The sequence below is a fragment of the Polypterus senegalus genome, chromosome 16 (assembly GCF_016835505.1).
Source record: "Polypterus senegalus isolate Bchr_013 chromosome 16, ASM1683550v1, whole genome shotgun sequence".
In the NCBI taxonomy this organism is placed as follows: domain Eukaryota; kingdom Metazoa; phylum Chordata; class Cladistia; order Polypteriformes; family Polypteridae; genus Polypterus; species Polypterus senegalus.
The window spans coordinates 66,530,645-66,550,648 of record NC_053169.1 but is presented as its reverse complement, the minus strand read 5'-3'; the positions used below and the strand labels follow the sequence as shown (position 1 = coordinate 66,550,648).

The 20,004-nt window shown below is 41.3% G+C and overlaps 1 protein-coding gene across 4 annotated transcripts in view; it reads right to left on the bottom strand.

Annotated features, from left to right (window-relative positions):
- efemp1 (EGF containing fibulin extracellular matrix protein 1) overlaps nucleotides 1-20,004 on the bottom strand; it is a 251,772-nt gene that overhangs the window by 225,501 nt on the left and 6,267 nt on the right. The window lies entirely within an intron of this gene.

Sequence of the window (20,004 nt, the reverse complement as noted above, 5' to 3'; positions counted from 1 at the left end):
AGATAGATAGATAGATCGATCGATCGATCGATCGATAGATAGATAGATAGATAGATAGATAGATAGATAGATAGATGATACTTTGTTAATCCCAAGGGGAAATTCACATAATCCAGCAGCAGTATACTGATACAAAAAACAATATTAAATTAAAGAGTAATAAAAAATGCATGTAAAAGCAGACAATAACTTTGAATAATGTTAGCATTTACTGTCCCGGGTGGAACTGAAGAGTCGCATAGTGTGGGGGAGTGATCTTTCTGCTCCAAATCATAATTTAGTACTAGATCATAAGAGAGGAAGGCTGTCCACAATGGAGCTGGATGAGGTTGCCCTTTCTAGTCCATCCTTGCTTAAGGAGAAAAAGGTGCACAAGCAAAAGCGACTTTATCTAAAAGTAACATGTCCATCTCATTCAAGAAAGGTGTTGCCTGATCAATAACTCCCATTTAGCAAAAAAAGCACCACTGTATGTAAAACGTCAAAGACGTGTAGTACAACCAGCAACCACAGGATTTAACCAAAGCCAACTGAGAGAAAAGCATCTGGACAAAAAAGAACAACACACCCACGGTTTTCAGAGAAAGCGTTTTGTGGATTCTCAAGTAACCAGGTCAAGCATTGCATCAATCTGCTAAGACAGAAGGAACTAAACAAAGATTTAGTAAACTGCTTTAAATACTTTTGGTTCTGAGATTGAATTGTTTATTCCTTCAGGTTTAGGGTAAAGCTAAGAAATGGATAAGCACATGAACTTCTGGTAATGGGTGTACTGTAACAAAAAGTAATATCTTTACTGTAGGATTATTATTCTTTAGCTGTCATAATTTTCTTCTCCTAAATTTAATAGGAAACTAAACTCAAAGCAACTAAGCATTCAAACAATCATGCAACAGCTTTACTCGGTCTGTGACACACACACATATACACAGATTCAAAGAGTAGCTGTGGTAAGGGAGGAGAACAAGTGCAGGAGAGCTGTGAACAAAATCAACACCATTATGAAGGCAGGGAGATGATGAGAAATCTACTGTATAACTAGACAAATGCTGATTTATCTAACCAGCTAAAAAAGCAGAACTCTTACCAAAGCTTTTAAAAGCCAGTCCTGAATGAATAATGTCTCATTAACCTATATTTTAGACAACAATTAAGGCATGTATGTTAGCCTTGTGTGATGAATAAAATACTTTTTTTTTACAGCAAGCATGTTTGGGTTATTTTTTGAAAACTAGGGGGCTCCGCCTCCTACTCGCTTCGCTCGCCAACCCTTTTGTTTGGTTAATCGGATATACAATTATAAAAGCTTTTTTTTTTCTTTGGAATCGTTGCTTTAACTGGTGCGGGACCACAGATTTTCATAGCATATGGTCCATTATTGCGTAAATCCACGTTTTGTGCATTGAATGATGCGAAGGCGAAAAGACTTTGTTTTCCACTCTTTGCCTTTTATTTCTGACCTCGATTTGTCCTGCTATTTTTTCAATTACACCTGGTTCTGATGATTAATTACCTTTTTTTTGCGTTAATGCGTTCTTTACTATCTTTTTTTTTTTGATAATGTAGCGACTGACATAATAAAGTATCACAAAAGTTCTACTTGAAGAATCGCCGACTTCATAACCCCAAACAGAACTTTCTAGCACCCTCTCCAACCCCTCATCCCACGGGTCTTACCTCCCCCCTACCGCATCAATCAGTGCCCCGCTATCAGTCTTCCGTGATGTACTCCGCCATTCCTCAATCGGACTTAACAGTCACTTAAAACAAAAAAGGTTTCAACTTGGCTGGGACGCTACAATACTTTAGAATTTTACTACTTCATATTCTGTACCTTTCTCTGCATGTGTATTGCGCCATCGTTTGTTTGAGCCTTTTGAATTCCACTGCTTTCATAATCTCTCATCTGCATTTTTTTCTCTCCAACGCTTTTGGGTCTCTTTTCTCCGCGCTGCTCTTTCTTCTTTGCTGAGAGCACAGGATCTGTGGGTGCTACGTGCCTTTACATGACTGAGTGTTTTGCTGGCTGTCCGTGCTCTTATTTGATAAGAAGGGGGTGTCTTGCAAGAATCTCATGTTCCACGTTCCCACGAGACAGCCCTGGGACAATCTCTTGGCATCAAGTCTCATGTTTACGGTCCCCGCGAGATGGTCCGTGGCCATTCTTTTTTGTCTTGTGGGTCTTTTAAATGTCTTCCGAAAACTTCCGAGAAGACCACGTCTCGTCGCCCTGCTTTTCCTTTCCAGGATTTCTTTTTATAATAGAGAGATAGTTTATCATTACTTTCACAGCACAAACAGAAAGTGAAGGTTGATTTGTGTACATCTTTGGCAATTAATTAATTTCATACACTGACACACACATACCCCACAGTAGATAAGCTTGGTGTGCATATGCAGCTGTAGATTGTGCTTATCACATCGACCTATAAGAAACTTGAGCTAATCTAACCATTTTTATCACAGACAATTATAAGCATTGCAGTCTAACATGCAGTAGCTGCTCATTCAGTCTAATTTATGGTCACATAGGCTTATTCAGGCAGTATCAGGTGCAATGTAGGAGCCATCTATGAAAAAAGTCGCAGTCTATTGCACGCACACATCCATACCGACGATCAGATGGAATCATGTTAGAACTGGGCATCAAAACACTTAGTACAATTTTTAAACCTGTTTCCAATAATAAAACTATTATTTAATCGCAAAAAACACACATCTAAATCAAAATGAACAGAACACATTTTAAAGACGTTCATTTCTTCTAAGTTTGCACATTGTGCATGGGTGTAGATTTCATGTGAGGTTTTCCAATATTTAAGCAGCATGTTTAAAACATACATATTGACATAACATGGAATAGATAAAATCATAATTTGTACTCATGGAATATGAAATCCACTAAGTAAAAAACAAATCTTTATTCCAGCTGAATTTATTACAAGCACAGAGTTTCCTTCATGTTAGAGGTGTTCTTAAATGGAAACTGTGAATCATACCCATGTAACAGATCTTCAAAAGATTTAGAGTAATTTTATGCTCATGTTGTCAAAGGAAACAGCACACCAGCCAACAATATCTTACTGGAACAGATCTGAGTCAGTGCTGTTTGGCATTCAATATTAGAAAACTACAGAAGTCAAAAGTACCTTCTTTTTTATTTTGCCATTCATTACTAACAACTCCACCAGGAATCCCTGTTTCTAATAAACTCTTACAAATGGGGTCAGCAGGTGGTTGACACAACTTCCACTGGTTGCCGTTTGGACAGGATTTTTATTAACACAAAACAAAATGCTGTGTTATGACATCTGGAAATGAGTGCTAAGACAGCTTTTAAATATTAATGGCTTGTGAATATAATTTGTAGTGTGGCTTTGAAAATTGAATGATTTGTTGTTAACCTGCTACATAATTTTCTATTTAATAAATGGTAGAAGATTTAAAGAACTCAAATGAAAAGCTTGAATAAAATAAAGAAAAAGATGACATAGATAGTAAAAATTATTCAATTTTTGGTGTGCTACAATGAAATGATACACTATATTTCTGAATTTCTAATACATACAAACATTTTAAAATCATGATTGACTGCTATTACTGTATGTTTTAAAACATTAAAATAAATAAAAATAACATTGAATTAATTAAGTTCCTATATACAGATTTTTCTTTAGACACCCTTGCATAGAGAGAATCTTCGGGGCTTTTGTAACAACTGCAGATAAATTCAACCCAGGCACATGGGTTGGTGTTTTTATTTATATTTTTTTCTATTTTGCCCTCAGATCTGAAGATTGCAGGCTAAAGGAGCTCTGACATCACTTCTGCTCAACAACTGGAAGCTCTGCTTCTTTTGGACTGGGTCCTACTTAAGAACTGCTCACACTGGAAGTAATCAGTCATTCTGAACTCAAGTCTGGAAAAGAGGCATGTTTTTCAACATTTTGACCACATACTGAAATGCTTGACTAGTGACCTGGTCATCCTTTATTTTTGTTCATTTCATTTCTTGGCAAAAAACCCTGCCATTAAACATTAAATTAAACCCTTTGGTGCCCTAAAATGTTATGCTAATTTCTTTCTTTTTATTACATTTTTTATGAAAATGTATTCAAAGAAACTTTTTTTTTTTACAAAATGAAATCACAAAAAAGTCTTTAATAATTACACTGAAGCATGGCTGTGTTAATCATATACAGCATACTATATAGACTATATAAGCTCCAGTCTAGGCACAGATGTGCCTGGGGTACCTTGCAAAAACAGCGTAAGCTGGTAGGCAGCTATAAAAAGTATTTATCCCTCTTGAAGTTTTCACATTTCATTAGTATACAATATTGAATCACAGTGGGCTTTTTTGACACTGATAACAGAAGACTTTTTAATGTCAATGTGAAATGTCTTGTCTTCATTGTGTAGGTTAGGCCATGATTCTGATTCACAAAGGATTCAACAAAGATACATTGTTAAACTATAACAAATAGAGAAAATAAATAAATAAATAACAGATTACATGTGTTAGCAGTCTCCCTTATTGATCTAGCAGCCTGTGTTCAAAATCCTTGTTCGACTGCTGAGTGAATAACATGCTTTTCCTGTGTCTGTATGGAGTTTCCTACCTCATGCATGAAGTCAACCATGTTGCTATGCCACTGGGGCACTATCATCCCAGAGTAATCATATTGTCTAGAAATACCTTGATAAAAGACAACAAAATCGAATGACCACCACCACCAGAATTGCAGAGTTTCATGGCCAAGACAGATATCAGTGTCTGCAGCAATACAGAAATATATTGTCAACAGGAAAGAACTAATACTGAACACCACTATGAGAAAAACAGCATCTCGCGTTTAAGAAGGAATGTGGTTGGCTCTGGATTGGACTGAGGTAACAAAAATCCTCTGGTTGAATTAAATAATAATTGAATACTATGTCTTGAATGTCTTGCAGAAATTAAATCTATTACGTTATTAAAAGAGCTAGAGGATGTATTTTATATCCTTACAGGTGAAACTAAGAGTTGTTTCAGTTGACGTGAAGACTATTGGAAATGGGTTTTAGGGTTGCATATCTCCACCTCTACAATTAAAGGTGGGGACATATAATAAAGAAATGCTTTCCTTTTTAGTAATACAGTATTATGATTGATTTCACTACTTATTTTGGATCTCTCCAAGTTGAGCAAACATACTTTATCGATTGGGGAAATGAAGATATAAAGGGTTGAGCATGAAACGTAAAGAGAGAGTGATGTCTTGACATTCAATTATGAGCTCCTGTTCTGTATGCTCAAATTAGTATCCTTCCTAACAAGCACTCTGAATTTCAAGAGGTATTTAATAAAATTCTTCTCCCATGTCACATGTATGACTGTGCTATTGATGTTCTACACAATCCTCTTTTTCCAAAGGGAAATATGTATGCTTTAACCCATCCTGAAACTAAAGAAATTGGAGACTACAGTATAATAAAGACAATGTTCAGAATGGGTTTCTTTTCTGTTTTGTAGTCCAGTGAGGGTGGGCTTTTTTTTGTTGAGGAAAAAGATGCAGGGTTAAGACTGTGCATTGATTACCGAAATCTCCAAATTAAGGTTAAAAACAATTAGCCTCTTCCACTCATCTCATCCTTTCTTAATCGAGTTACAAGTGCCACAATCTTTGCCAAATGATATCTCTGAAGCGCTTACAATTTAATTAGGATACAAAAAGCAGATCAGTGGAAACCTGCCTTTAACACGTCCATTAAACAATATAAAGTAATGCCATATGGGCTTGTCAACACACCAATGGTCTTTTGCATTTGACATATTTAGGGATATTACTGGTTTATATATGATGGTGTATATTGTTGACATTTTAATCTTCTATAATGATTTGGAAACACATACAGTGGTGTGAAAAACTATTTGCCCCCTTCCTGATTTCTTATTCTTTTGCATGTTTGTCACACAAAATGTTTCTGATCATCAAACACATTTAACTATTAGTCAAATATAACACAAGTAAACACAAAATGCAGTTTTTAAATGATGGTTTTTATTATTTAGGGAGAAAAAAAATCCAAACCTACATGGCCCTGTGTGAAAAAGTAATTGCCCCCTTGTTAAAAAATAATCTAACTGTGGTGTATCACACCTGAGTTCAATTTCCGTAGCCACCCCCAGGCCTGATTACTGCCACACCTGTTTCAATCAAGAAATCACTTAAATAGGAGCTGCCTGACACAGAGAAGTAGACCAAAATTACCTCAAAAGCTAGACATCATGCCAAGATCCAAAGAAATTCAGGAACAAATGAGAACAGAAGTAATTGAGATCTATCAGTCTGGTAAAGGTTATAAAGCCATTTCTAAAGCTTTGGGACTCCAGCGAACCACAGTGAGAGCCATTATCCACAAATGTCAAAAACATGAAACAGTGGTGAACCTTCCCAGGAGTGGCCGGCCGACCAAAATTACCCCAAGAGCGAGAGGCGACTCATCCGAGAGGTCACAAAGACCCTAGGACAACGTCTAAAGAACTGCAGGCCTCACTTGCCTCAATTAAGGTCAGTGTTCACGACTCCACCATAAGAAAGAGACTGGGAAAAACGGCCTGCATGGCAGATTTCCAAGACACAAACCACTGTTAAGCAAAAAGCACATTAGGGCTCGTCTCAATTTTGCTAAGAAACATCTCAATGATTGCTAAGACTTTTGGGAAAATACCTTGTGGACTGATGAGACAAAAGTTGAACTTTTTGGAAGGCAAATGTCCCGTTACATCTGGTGTAAAAGGAACACAGCATTTCAGAAAAAGAACATCATACCAAGAGTAAAATATGGAGGTGGTAGTGTGATGGTCTGGGGTTGTTTTGCTGCTTCAGGACCTGGAAGGCTTGCTGTGATAGATGGAACCATGAATTCTACTGTCTACCAAAAAATCCTGAAGGAGAATGTCTGGCCATCTGTTCGTCAACTCAAGCTGAAGCGATCTTGGGTGCTGCAACAGGACAATGACCCAAAACACACCAGCAAATCCACCTCTAAATGGCTGAAGAAAAACAAAATGAAGACTTTGGAGTGGCCTAGTCAAAGTCCTGACCTGAATTCAATTGAGATGCTATGGCATGACCTTAAAAAGGCGGTTCATGCTAGAAAACCCTCAAATAAAGCTGAATTACAACAATTCTGCAAAGATGAGTGGGCCACAATTCCTCCAGAGCGCTGTAAAAGACTCATTGCAAGTTATCGCAAATGCTTGATTGCAGTTATTGCTGCTAAGGGTGGCCCAACCAGTTATTAGGTTCAGGGGGCAATTACTTTTTCACACAGGGTCATGTAGGTTTGGATTTTTTTTCTCCTTAAATAATAAAAACCATCATTTAAAAACTGCATTTTGTGTTTACTTGTGTTATATTTGACTAATGGTTAAATGTGTTTGATGATCAGAAACATTTTGTGTGACAAACATCCAAAAGAATAAGAAATCAGGAAGGGGGCAAATAGTTTTTCACACCACTGTATTCAATATGTCTGTGAACAACTGAGATGCTTAAGAGCTATTAACCTTTTTGTAAAATTAGAAAAATATGAATTTCTTATTAATTTAGTGTTATTCTTGAGTTAGTAAATTACATAATTTAGCTATGGGTCAAGCTAATGTGTCAGAGATTCTAAATTGGGCAAAACCATAGAGTTTGCAGATTACTATAGAAATTCTATTCCAATTTGGTTATTTCATCTATCACTTCACTAAAAATAAGGTTTGCCTGAACCCCAGAAGCATAGGAAGCTTTTGGTAAACTACAATCCCTATTCACTTCAATTTTCATTCTGAGACACCCTAACCCTGCCAATCAATAAATTTCAAGTGGACACATTCAATATTGGGATGGAGGCAAGGCTGTCACAGAAATAATTGGATAAAAACTAAGTTCACCTATGCGTCTTCTTTTCAAGAAAACTTACTTCTAAAGGTATGGAATTAAATTACTAGGCTCTATTGTTTGTGACTAAACCCTTTAACTCCATGCAATGAAGGCTTTCTTCATAAGGAAGTAATTTATCAAATATTACATTGACTTTTGTAATGGAGACCAATACAAACTCTGAAATATCTGTGGAAACACTTTGGAGGGTACTGAAAGCATATATTAAGGGGCAAACTGTATCATTCATGTTGCATAAAATTAACCTGAAAACAAGATGTACATTAGCATTGGTATTTTTAAAGTTGACAAGAAAATGCATGCTCACCTAATGACAGACCACATTAAAAAGGTTGTCATTACAAACAGAATTTCATTTTTTGACCACAGGAGAAGCAGAGCAGTTAATCTTCAATTTACATGACTCTTGTTACGAGCATGCAGAAAAAGTAAACAAGATTTTAGCTCAACAGATACATAAAAAGGAAATGTAATACAGAATAGCACAGATTAAATATATATAAAATAGTAGGTGGCATTGCCCCCTGCTTGCTTTGCTTGTCAACCCCCCAGTCTGCGCTACGTGCCAGCCACTTCACGTCTCTGCCACTTGAGTATGTGGATCTCACGTTCACCAAACTACAAATCTTTTGATTCTCGCGAATACGCCTCTTCATTGGGAAAAAACACTACTTTTCCCTGATGGCAACACAAATTAGACAATCCACAAGTCTCCGACTTAAAGTTTAAATCTGAACAATATATTCAATCTCTTTTCGCTGTTCTGTTATTTCACCGAGTAATAATTTCCGTTTGTTTGCGCTAATGCAATCTTTACTTTTATTTTTTTGAGACTTTCGAATTTTAGTACTTTCATTATCCCTAACCTGCTCTACATGTGTATTGCGCCAATGTTTTTTAATTCTTTACGATGTTCTAGTTTGTTATCTACTCTTTGTCTTTCATTTCCGGTCCTGGCTATGGTTAAATATCTTGGCATAACGTCTGGTCTCGTGGGACGTGAAAGTATCTCTCTGTCTTGTCTCGTCGTAGGATTTTTTTTACTATAATATATATATATATATATATATATATATATATATATATATATATATATATATATATATATATATATATATATATATATTGTCAGGGATGCCAGGGGCCATGACCCGGCCGGGACGCCATGAGGGACCGGAAGAGGGTCAGAGCCCTGCCTTGACCACGTGGGGTTTGCCTTCCGGGTTGCTTTGGGGGCCACGGGTCGAGGGCATGGAAGCCCTTCCCTGTAGGGGCCCGTGGTCACCGCCAGGAGGCGCCCAATGCCTTGGGACTTGTTTCCCAGCACTCCCGCCACACCAGGAAGTGCTGGGGAAGATTTATGACGGCGCCGGAGAGCAGCCGGGAGGACAGCCGGCACTTCCGCCACACTTGGGCGTGGCCAGAAGATTGCCGGGAACACCTGGGGCTCATCCGGGTCCTCCATAAAAGGGGCCGTCTCCATTCATTCGGGGCTAGAGTCGGGTGGAAGAAGGACGAGGCAAGAGGAGTTGTGGAGGCGGCCCGAAGACAAGGCATTGTGGCCAGGACTGTGACTGTTTTGGGGTTTGTGCACGTGACTGAGGTCTGAGTGACCATTGGCTGGGGTCTTAGTGACCCATTATTGTAAATATTTTGTATAATAAACGTGTGGTGGTGTTTTAAAACAAGATGTCCGCCTGTCTGTGCCGGGTGCGTTCACATCTGGCGTAGTCGGCAGGATGCTCCGCCTGTTCCAAAGGCGGGACCTGTTATCAAAAATTTGTTGTGGACGGCCCGGCGCAGCAGGGGACCCCACCCACGTACCGCGGGGGCTGCGTGCACACAGCCCCGCGGGGTAAAGGAACCCCACGGACCGCCAGGGGTCCGCAGGAGGGCCGTTATTCCCTGATGCGGCGGGCGGCGTGCATTGGAGGAGTGCAGCGGGCTCCCACGATCGCGCCATTGCTGGAGGCGCCCGGGGCGGCATGGCGTCCAGAGAGGCCACGCCGAGGCGTTTCCTCGGTTAGACGGGACCTGGGAGGTGAGTTCCCTGCCTATTGGCAGCCGGCCCTTGGGGGCCGGGCGTGTGTTTTGTTTTCCAGGCAGGGACCTCCCGGATCCGCGTCAGTGGCGGGCGCATGCTGGTTTGCGGGCTCCGGTAGGGCGCGGCAGCCGCGAGGGCTGCGGAGGAAGAGACGCTGCAGCTCGAAGGTGCTGGCAACAACAAGGCTGCCGGCAAGCGTCGCCGCCGCCGCAGAAGGGGAGCCAAGATGGCCGCGACCAGAAGTCCCTCCCCTGACAGGCACGCGATTGGGCGGTGTGTCTTGTGTGCCCGCCGATGACTGCAGAGAGGCGGGACCAAGGAATGTCCATCATGGGCAGGGGAGACCCGATTGGGCGGAGGAGAAGGCCCACAGGAGGTGGCGGCGTTGGAGGCTGACAGACAGGTAGGCTCGCGTCGGTTAACTTCCTGTCTTTGCCGGCTGCTCTGGCGGAGCTGGGCGTCACTTCAGCCCGTGGAGCAGCGTGTATTACAGATGCTACGTGCTCTCGGGCTGAGGTGCTGGAACTGGAGAGGAGGCGCGGGCGCTGAAAACGTTCGATCGACAACGGACGGGCGCGACGCTGGAATCTCCAGCCGGAGAGGTACGGCGGAGGCGGTGAGTACAGCCGACTCCGTACAGCATCGGGAGGGTCTGTTGAAAAGGCTGTGATGATAACGATCAGTTCGAGTAAGCAGCCCTCCGACAGGAGTGCGGCGCCGCGGGCTGTATCTTGGCGAGGGGAGTCGAGAGGCGCTGACTGGACACGGGCTGCTAAGTGCCCCGGGTCCTAGCGCCCTCCGCCCCGAGTCGGCTGCGGGCCTGCGCCGCACTATAGGGACATGAGCGGGAAAGAGGCGCCTTCTTTTCCATAAGGAGTCTCAAACCGTCATGGCGTCCCAGAGTGAACGGAGGAATAAGAGGCTGGGTGCGATTCCTCCGATATGTTGCGGGCGCAGACGGAAAGGGGCTCGTGTTGGTTAATACTGAGTCGCATATCGTCAAAGGCGTCCAAAGTGAGGGAGGATTAAGCGGCTGGGTGCCGCCTCCTCCAATACAGTGAGGCAGCGTTGCTGGGTGCACGCGACGGCTGGCCGCCCTCTGAGGGAGCAGAGGGAATCCCTGAGGCCGGCGGTGAGAGAGCAGGCGGTGCCGACAGTTCCACTATCGAGAGGGACACGGAAGCCGCGGAGAGGGTGCCGATCAGGCAAGTGCCGGGGTGCGGTTGGAGGAACGCTGCCCGTGCGTGGCGAGCTGGGTGCTTTGGCAGCGGTTCTGCCCCTGTATTCTCTTTGTAGGGGCGGACCCGGGCGAGTTGAAGGAACCCGTGGCGGAACAGCCCTCTGATGTCGGGCGTCTGCAGAATGATCTCTCTGCCGGTGCGCGGGTGCGCTCACAGCTGGAGGAGCCAGCGGGGAACCAGTGGCTCGGAACAAAGGCGTGGAGGTCCCGGAGGGTGCCTACCGAGGAGGCCCGGGGTGCGGTAAAGGGGAGCACAACCTGTGCGGCGCGGGATGCACCATGGGTTGGTGCTCGGTTGTGTCTCCACCCTGTCCCTGCTAGGAGTGCGGGGCGGACCCGGCTATCCTCGAGTGGGACCCGTTTGGGCTCTGCTGCCCTCGCGGGGGACGGGTCGCTCTTACCCACGCAGTGGTCTTAGCTGGCTGTGGGGCACTGTCAGGGATGCCAGGGGCCATGACCCGGCGGGGCGCCAGGAGGGACGGAAGAGGGTCAGAGCCCTGCCTGGACCACGTGGGGTTTGCCTTCCGGGTTGCTTTGGGGGCCACGGGTCGAGGGCATGGAAGCCCTTCCTGTAGGGGCCCGTGGTCACCGCCAGGAGCGCCCCAATGCCTTGGGACTTGTTTCCCCAGCACTCCCGCCACACCAGGAAGTGCTGGGGAAGATTATGACGGCCGGAGAGCAGCGGGAGGACAGCCGGCACTTCCGCCACACTTGGGCGTGGCCAGAAGATTGCCGGGAACACCTGGGGCTCATCCGGGTCCTCCATAAAGGGGCCGTCTCCATTCATTCGGGCTAGAGTCGGGTGGAAGAAGGACGAGGCAAGAGGAGTTGTGGAGGCGGCCCGAAGACAAGGCATTGTGGCCAGGACTGTGACTGTTTTGGGGTTTGTGCACGTGACTGAGGTCTGAGTGACCATTGGCTGGGGTCTTAGTGACCCATTATTGTAAATATTTTGTATAATAAACGTGTGGTGGTGTTTTAAAACAAGATGTCCGCCTGTCTGTGCCGGGTGCGTTCACAATATATATATATATAAATATATATATATATATATATATATATATATATATATATATATATATAAATTAGTAACACTGAACTTAAGGAGCATAAAGCAATGACTAACATATTCAACAAATATTACAAGTATTAATACTTGTCAGACTGTAATGAAGTAGCACTTTATATTAATATTGTCCTTGCTAAATAAGAATTAGAATAGAATATTGCTTGCAGAGGACCTTTACAAACCACTAAGGCTTATTAAAATTCAGGATGTTATAAATTCCTTACAAAGTGGGAAGGCTATAGATCCAGATTGTTATCCAGTGGAATTTTACAAAATGTTATCCAGTGGAATTTTACAAAACTTGCTGTTAATGCTAACCATGTTTGAAGAAGCCAAAGAGAACAATTTTAACACCACGCAAAACCCTAGTATCAATCACTTTCTTTTCAATGAAAAATAAAGACTTTTTGGAATGTGCATCATATAGACAAGACCAGTCTCACTGCTGAATAATGATGTCAATGAACTGGCCAAAGTTCTAGTAAAAAGAATTAAAAAAAAATTCTCTTTATAATTGCATCATAAGGCCAAACTAAATTCATTGAAGGCAGGGAGCTATCATCAAATGTGCAGTGCTAATTGGACATACAATATACTTCCTCAGTAACTGAACTCTCAAGAGGTTTTGTTACAGTAGAATGGGGATATCCCTTTGCTTTTTGTGCAAACATCTGTGTTGTCCAGAAGTTATCCCCTCAATTGGGTGGGTAAAGTGTATAAACTCAGATTATTTAATATTTGAATGTAGAGCACAAACATTCTGTTCACTGTGTCCAATGCTATTTGCAATTGCAATGGAACCACTAGCTCTTTGTCTTGGGGAAAATTCTGAAATAAAAGTAATTAGTAGGGAATGACTGGTACAAAAATATCTCTTTGTGTGAACTATATAGTTATGTTTATCCCTGACACAACTGCATCACTGCTAATCTTAATAAATGTACTAAATGACCTTTACAAAATCTCTAAATTTAAAATTAATCAGGAAAAAACATGTTTTTCCCAGTACAGTAATCCCTCACTATATCGCGCTTTGACTTTCGCGGCTTCACTCTATCGCAGATTTTATATGTAAGCATAGCTAAATATACAACGCTGATTTTTCACTGCTTCGCGGGTTCTGTGGACAATGGGTCTTTTTACTTCCTGTACATGCATCCTCAGTAGGTTTGCCCAGTTGATTTCATACAAGGGACGCTATTGGCGGATGGCTGAGAAGCTAACCAATTAGAGCACGCAGTTAAGTTCCTGTTAATGGCTCAGCGATGGAGCGCCGAATTCGATTCTGCGGCGTTAACCAGGAAGTCTTGTCTCATTCATTCAGCATCAACGAGTTTTGCTGCATGAAGAGTTAACTTTTGTGCTCTTTTGTGTTTATCTTTGTGCGTAGTCAAGCCCTTCATTATGGCTCCAAAACGATCTGTTCCTGCTATTGCTTCAGGGGCCGTGCCCAAGCGCCAACGGAAGACGTTAACGATTGGTGAAAAGGTAAAAGTTTTGGATATGTTGAAGGAAGGGAAAAGCTACACTGCTGTAGGACACCATTACGGCATCAATGAGGCTACGATTCTTTTTATTTAAAAAGTAGGAAAGGAATATAAGATCTACGGCCTCAGTGTCCTTTTAACCAGGGTGCAAAATGAGTTGTAAATGGATGTAATAAGGCAGTAGTCTGGATGGAATCTGCTTTAGGGATTTCGATTAAAGACTGTCGGAAGAAGAACAACGGCGGTGCTACACAGTCGCCTGAAGAGGCTCCTTTAGAAGGGCTGTAATGCTCTTCTTTGTTGTGCAGTAAAACTAAACTCATCGTTATCAGACAAGTCATCGTGTCATTGTTGTTGAGTAACCATAATTAATTTTCTACTTACAGTACTTAGTACATGTACATACATTTGTGTCACTGTACACACATTTACTATATACAATTTTTCTTGCATTGTACTTATATATTGCTGGTGGCTTGTCTATCGTAATGGCTGTAACATATGTGAAATCAGAGACACTCGATATCTTTAAAATAATATTTAGGTTTTACTGTATATAAACAGTGTGTTTACACACATACTTTGAATGAATCTTACCTAATATCTAAGAGAATACAAAGGGTTTATGCTGTTTTAACTGTGCGAGGAATATTTATAAACAATGTGGGAGAGTTTATAAGGGCTTAAAATATATAAAAATAACCATACAAACATATGGTTTCTACTTCGCGGATTTTCACAGCGAGCGAGGAGGGATTACTGTAACTTGTTAGCACTTAACAGTATATTAGAAGTCTATCCAATGACTCTTTCAGAAAAGCACCAATATTTGAGAATTACAGTTACAAAATGCTTACAGATCTCTTAAACACAGCTTTGGTAGTTTAATGTAAAGTGCTGAACAAGACGCCAATAGATGGTCAAGTCTTCAATTCTCTCTAGCGTTCAGAGTTAATATAGGTAAAATGAATATCCTCCCCAGGGATGGACTAGGGGGGTGGGGGCCCCTGGGCTTAAACTAATGCTTGAGGTCCATATAGAGGTTCTGAGGGAACCACAGATAAACAAGTACATAATGTCAGCTAAACTTGAATAGGCCCTACATAGCCCTACAGCAAGTTGGTCAAGTGTATGTAATAGGTGTATGGATAGCAGCAAAGAAAATCATAGAAACAGTATCAGATTACAAAAAATATATGTACATTGTAAATGCATATTTTGGAACAAATAAAATATAAAAAAAAAACACAAAACTCAAAGGTTTTTATCATGTGTTTTGATAAATCTACATAGACTGTTGTCAAACACAACATTTATAGTCTACAATTTAGTTCTCACACTAAATGACTACTTATGCTTATTTTTTTTTTTTGGTCAGGGTGCAGAAAAGCTACTTTCTTCACTCATTTGTGTCCTCTGTAATTTGCAATTGCAAAGCTTTTCTCTCAAGCTATTCAAATTTTTCTTTCAATTCTGTAGTGAAAATGATGCAGTATAAACAGAAATAGAAGATCTAACAGTATAACAAATATATACAGTATGATTATATTACATGCAATTCTGCTTTTGATATATGTGTTGTGAGAGGCATACCTCCATTTTTATATTAGAACATTAGAACACTCTAGACGAGAACAGGCCATTCAGCCCAACAAAGCTCGCCAGTCCTATCCACTTGTTTCCTCCAAGAAAACATCAAGTCGAGTTTTGAAAGTCCCTAACGTCTTACTGTCTACCACACTACTTGGTAGCTTATTCCAAGTGTCTATCGTTCTTTGTGTAAAGAAAAACTTCCTAATGTTTGTGCGAAATTTACCATTAACAAGTTTCCAACTGTGTCCCCGTGTTCTTGATGAGCTCATTTTAAAATACAAGTTTCGATCCACTGTACTAATTCCCTTCATAATTTTAAACACTTCAATCATGTCACCTGTTCATCTTGTCGCATGCACCTGGGGGTGGAGCCCAGCCGGGACGCCCAGGAGGACCGGAGGAGGGCTTGTGCCTCCTCCAGACTGCGAGGGGGCGACCGCCCTGGTTGTGTTGGGGGCCTGAAGAAACCTGGAGCCCAGCACTTCCGCCACACCAGGAAGTGCTGGGGGGAAGAAGACTGGGGACACCCGGAGGGCTTCCGGATGCTCAGGCGGCACTTCCGCCACACGGGGGTGTGTCCGCGGGGGATTGCCAGGAAAGCAGCTGGAGCCCATCTGGGTTGCTATTTAAGGGACCGCCTCCCTTCCGTCAGCAGCAAGAGTCGAGAGGAAGAGGACGGAGCTTGAGAGAGGAGTGGAGGCGGCCAGAAGGAAAGGCATATGGTAACTGTGAGGCCTGGACTTTGGGGGATCGGTGCTGGAGGCACTGGGACGTGCACTGATAAAACTGTAAATATAATCTGTAAATAAACGTGTGTTGGGTGCAAAAACGATGTCCGCCTGTCTGTGTCCGGGTCCAGTTCCACAATCTTCTTTTGCTTAAACTGTAAAGGCTCAGCTCTTTTAATCTTTCCTCATAATTCAACCCCTGTAGCCCTGGAATCAACCTAGTCGCTCTTCTCTGGACCTTTTCTAGCGCTGCTATGTCCTTTTTGTTAGCTGGAGACCAAAACTGCACACAGTACTCAAGATGAGGCCTCACCAGTGCATTATACAGTAAAGGTTGAGCATAACCTCCTTGGACTTGTACTCCACAGATCGTGCTATATAACCTAACATTCTGTTAGCTTTCTTAATGGCTTCTGAACACTGTTGGGAAGTTGATAGCTTACAGTCCACTATGACTCCTAAATCTTTCTCATAAGGTGTACTCTCGATTTTCCGACTGCCCATTGTGTATTCAAACCTAATATTTTTACTTCCTATGTGTAATACTTTACATTTACTGACATTAAATTTCATCTGCCACAAATCTGCCCATGCCTGTATGCTATCCAAGTCCTTCTGTAATGATATAATATAATAATAATATAATACTAGCCATGTGCGCCCAACTACGTTGCGTGTTAAAGTTTTCTGTGAAGGGCTCTCTGTTTAAATGCTGCTGCCAGTCGTGAACTTGGCCCTTTGTCGCACAGCATTATGATTTTTTATAAGGGAAACAAAATTACAAAAGAAAACCCTTGGACATTGATTCGATAGGAACAGCCTACTCGGAAACACTGTCCGAATAGTAATTATGTGGTGGTGTAGGAGCATTTCTGCTTGTGTCCATTCACAGTCCATCTCGTTTTCACGACGCTGTCGTTTCCTCTCACGATCTCTTCTCAACCTTTCTCCAATCTCACAGGTTGCTTTGTGGCAATCCAAAGAGTAAGGCAATATACACGGAGCAATGATTATAAAAGGGGGACACATAGGTATCCACGCTCTTTAAAGCATAAATAGGGATCACTTCACTGACATGTGAGCAAGCCACGGTACAACTGTGAGACGTGCAGCACTCGCTGGCTACAACGTAACAATAATAATTTCCAGAATGTGCTGTCACGTTGTCATTCATTTTACCCCCTGTCTTTCTTTCATTCATATGTTATGTAGGCTTTTATCTTCGGCAATCTCATTCTCTAACCAGGCCTCAGGAGCTAACCAGCGTAACACTGTCCACCACCCCTTTCGTTATTCCGGCACATTGATGTCATCCGTGAGTAACAACAACGTACTAAACTGGAAGGTGGTCTGCGCATGCGTGGAATTCGCGGACAAACAAAGATCAAGATCTAAATGAAGATCTCTTTAGTTAATTTAAAGCACAACAATTAGTTTAGTTTGAATGTATGTGTTTTGAGGTGTGACTGGAGTACTACAGTCTTCAGTAGTATAAGCCTGGAGGAGATTCTTAATGCAATGCCTATGTTTTAGCTGTCTCTCTACTGCCATCTAGTGCTTCTTCTTCTAATTCATTCACGGACAAACAAAGATCAATATCTATCTAAATATATATACATAAATATATATATTGTTTAAACTCCAGTGTTTATAGAAGAATTTCTGAGATGTAGGTTTTCCTATATTATAATTGCAAAAATTAACAAAAAAAAAAAAAACAACAGATGTGACCAAGCTTTGAGTTACATAGCATCCAGACCCTGCAGTAATCTGATGGTCAATACAAAGGATGCCCTATTTATTTCAGCATTTAGCTACTGTGTAGTGATTTAGCCCTTTATACATATTTTCCTTATTTAGACTTTTTGTATGTCTAGAGTCTAATTTTATTGCTTGTTCAGTTATGTGCCAAAAAGTAAATTTTATTAATTGTCTTGATTTCTTTTGCTTATGTGATGCCATTGGTACTGTTTATACGATTAGGCACTACATACAAATATGGTAGCACTGGCATTCTTTGTTATACCTTGATCAATGAAAAAAATCCTCTTTCGTCTTTAGTACTAGTCAACTTTATATTCAAGTATGCCCTAGAATTAGGTTGTGGTATTCTTGTTTAACCTCTCTTCAGTATTTGTGGCTTTGTTTTGCTTCATTTGATATTGTTACGATTTTTCTTACATCTGATCAGTCAGTCAGTCACTCTCCAACCCACTATATCCTAACACAGGGTCATGGGGGTCTGCTGGAGCCAATCCCAGCCAACACAGGGCGCAAGGCAGGAACACCACAGGGCACACACACACACACCCACACACCAAGCACAAACTAGGGACAATTTAGGATTGCCAATGCACCTAACCTGCATGTCTTTGGACTGTGGGAGAAAACCGGAGCACCCAGAGAAAACCCATGCAGACACGGGGAGAACATGCAAACTCCACGCAGGGAGGACCTGGGAAGCAAACCTAGGCCTCCTTACTGCAAGGCAGCAGCACTACCACTGCGCCACAGTGCCACCTACATTTGATCATCTCTTGCTTATTTTTCTATGCTCACAATAATCCATGGCACCCTGCATGTCATAATAGTAGCTCTGTACCATTTTATTTCCCATTCTTAATGTATTATGGTATTGTTCTAATACACAGACACTTAAGAATCTATATACTTAATGTAAATTATGTGGCAGGTACTTGATAGAAGATGAAGGGAAAATAAGGAATAAACCTCTGTAGAGAATATTTAGGACTATATTAGGGTTTTAGGGTTTCTTTTTTGTGTTTGGGCTTTTGGCTTTTTACCAGGCTCTTTTGAATCTTGACTAGGAATCATGTTTTTGCTACATTTGCTTGTTTTTGTCCATCTGTTGCTATTTTGGATTGTATTCCTAACTTTGATTGCTGAGAAAAAGTTGAGAAAAATAATTTATAATCTGCTTGGTGTAGTTTTACTTTTGTGCCTGTCCACCATTTTTACAAAATGGTTCATCCCCCTGGCTTTCTACATATAGCCTATGTTGATTTGCCTCGTGAAGTCTCATGCAACTAGGAGTGTTTGGAAGGGTGCCAGATCACTGTCCCCCACCAAAGCTCTGACAGGAACCATTTTTAAAGCATTGCATTGAGATATGATAGGATTTCAAGGTGGTTTCAGCAAGTTTGAGCCTGACACTATCAATTACATGAAAGGAATATACCTTAAATAAGACTTTATTTTCTGAATTCTTTATTATAAAGGAAACTGAAATACAACCTTTAAAAATAGCTTTCATATTTTGACTTTCAGAGTAATTCACATTTACCAGTAAAAGATGCTTATAAAGTAAGATTTTTACAAGTAGTATATATTCCGCAGAACATGTTGACAAAATTGCTTCAACAATACAATCATCGGTTTCTTAGATCTGTTCATTAAGGTCCCTTGAATTATGAGCTGTGGGGTCCAAACAGGTGGCCCACATCTCTCAGAATTGGTTAATTAAGTATTTTTTAAATTACCATGCCTTGTTTAGCAAGAATTTACTGGTTTGACTTATGGCTCATTTCTTGGGTTTTGTGTTAGTAGTTCTGGTTGGATATGTGCCACTAATTTTTACTCTTCAGAATTTGGATTTTATTTGGCCTTTTTGAATTCTGACTTTGTATTAAGGCATTTGATTTCACTTTATTAATTGACACATTTTCTATATGTCTTACCTTTTTAAAATTAGTTTCTTTTTAAAAATGGAAATAAACAATCTAGCCTTGTTTTTTTGTCAGTTTTGATTGAGTATTCTACAGTTTGTTTATTTAATCACTGTTCAATACTTTTATTTGAAAACCTGTGTTTTTGGTTTCGGGGAGATTTGTATATAGTTTTGACCTTTTGGGACATTCTAATACCAACAAACAACAGATAACTATA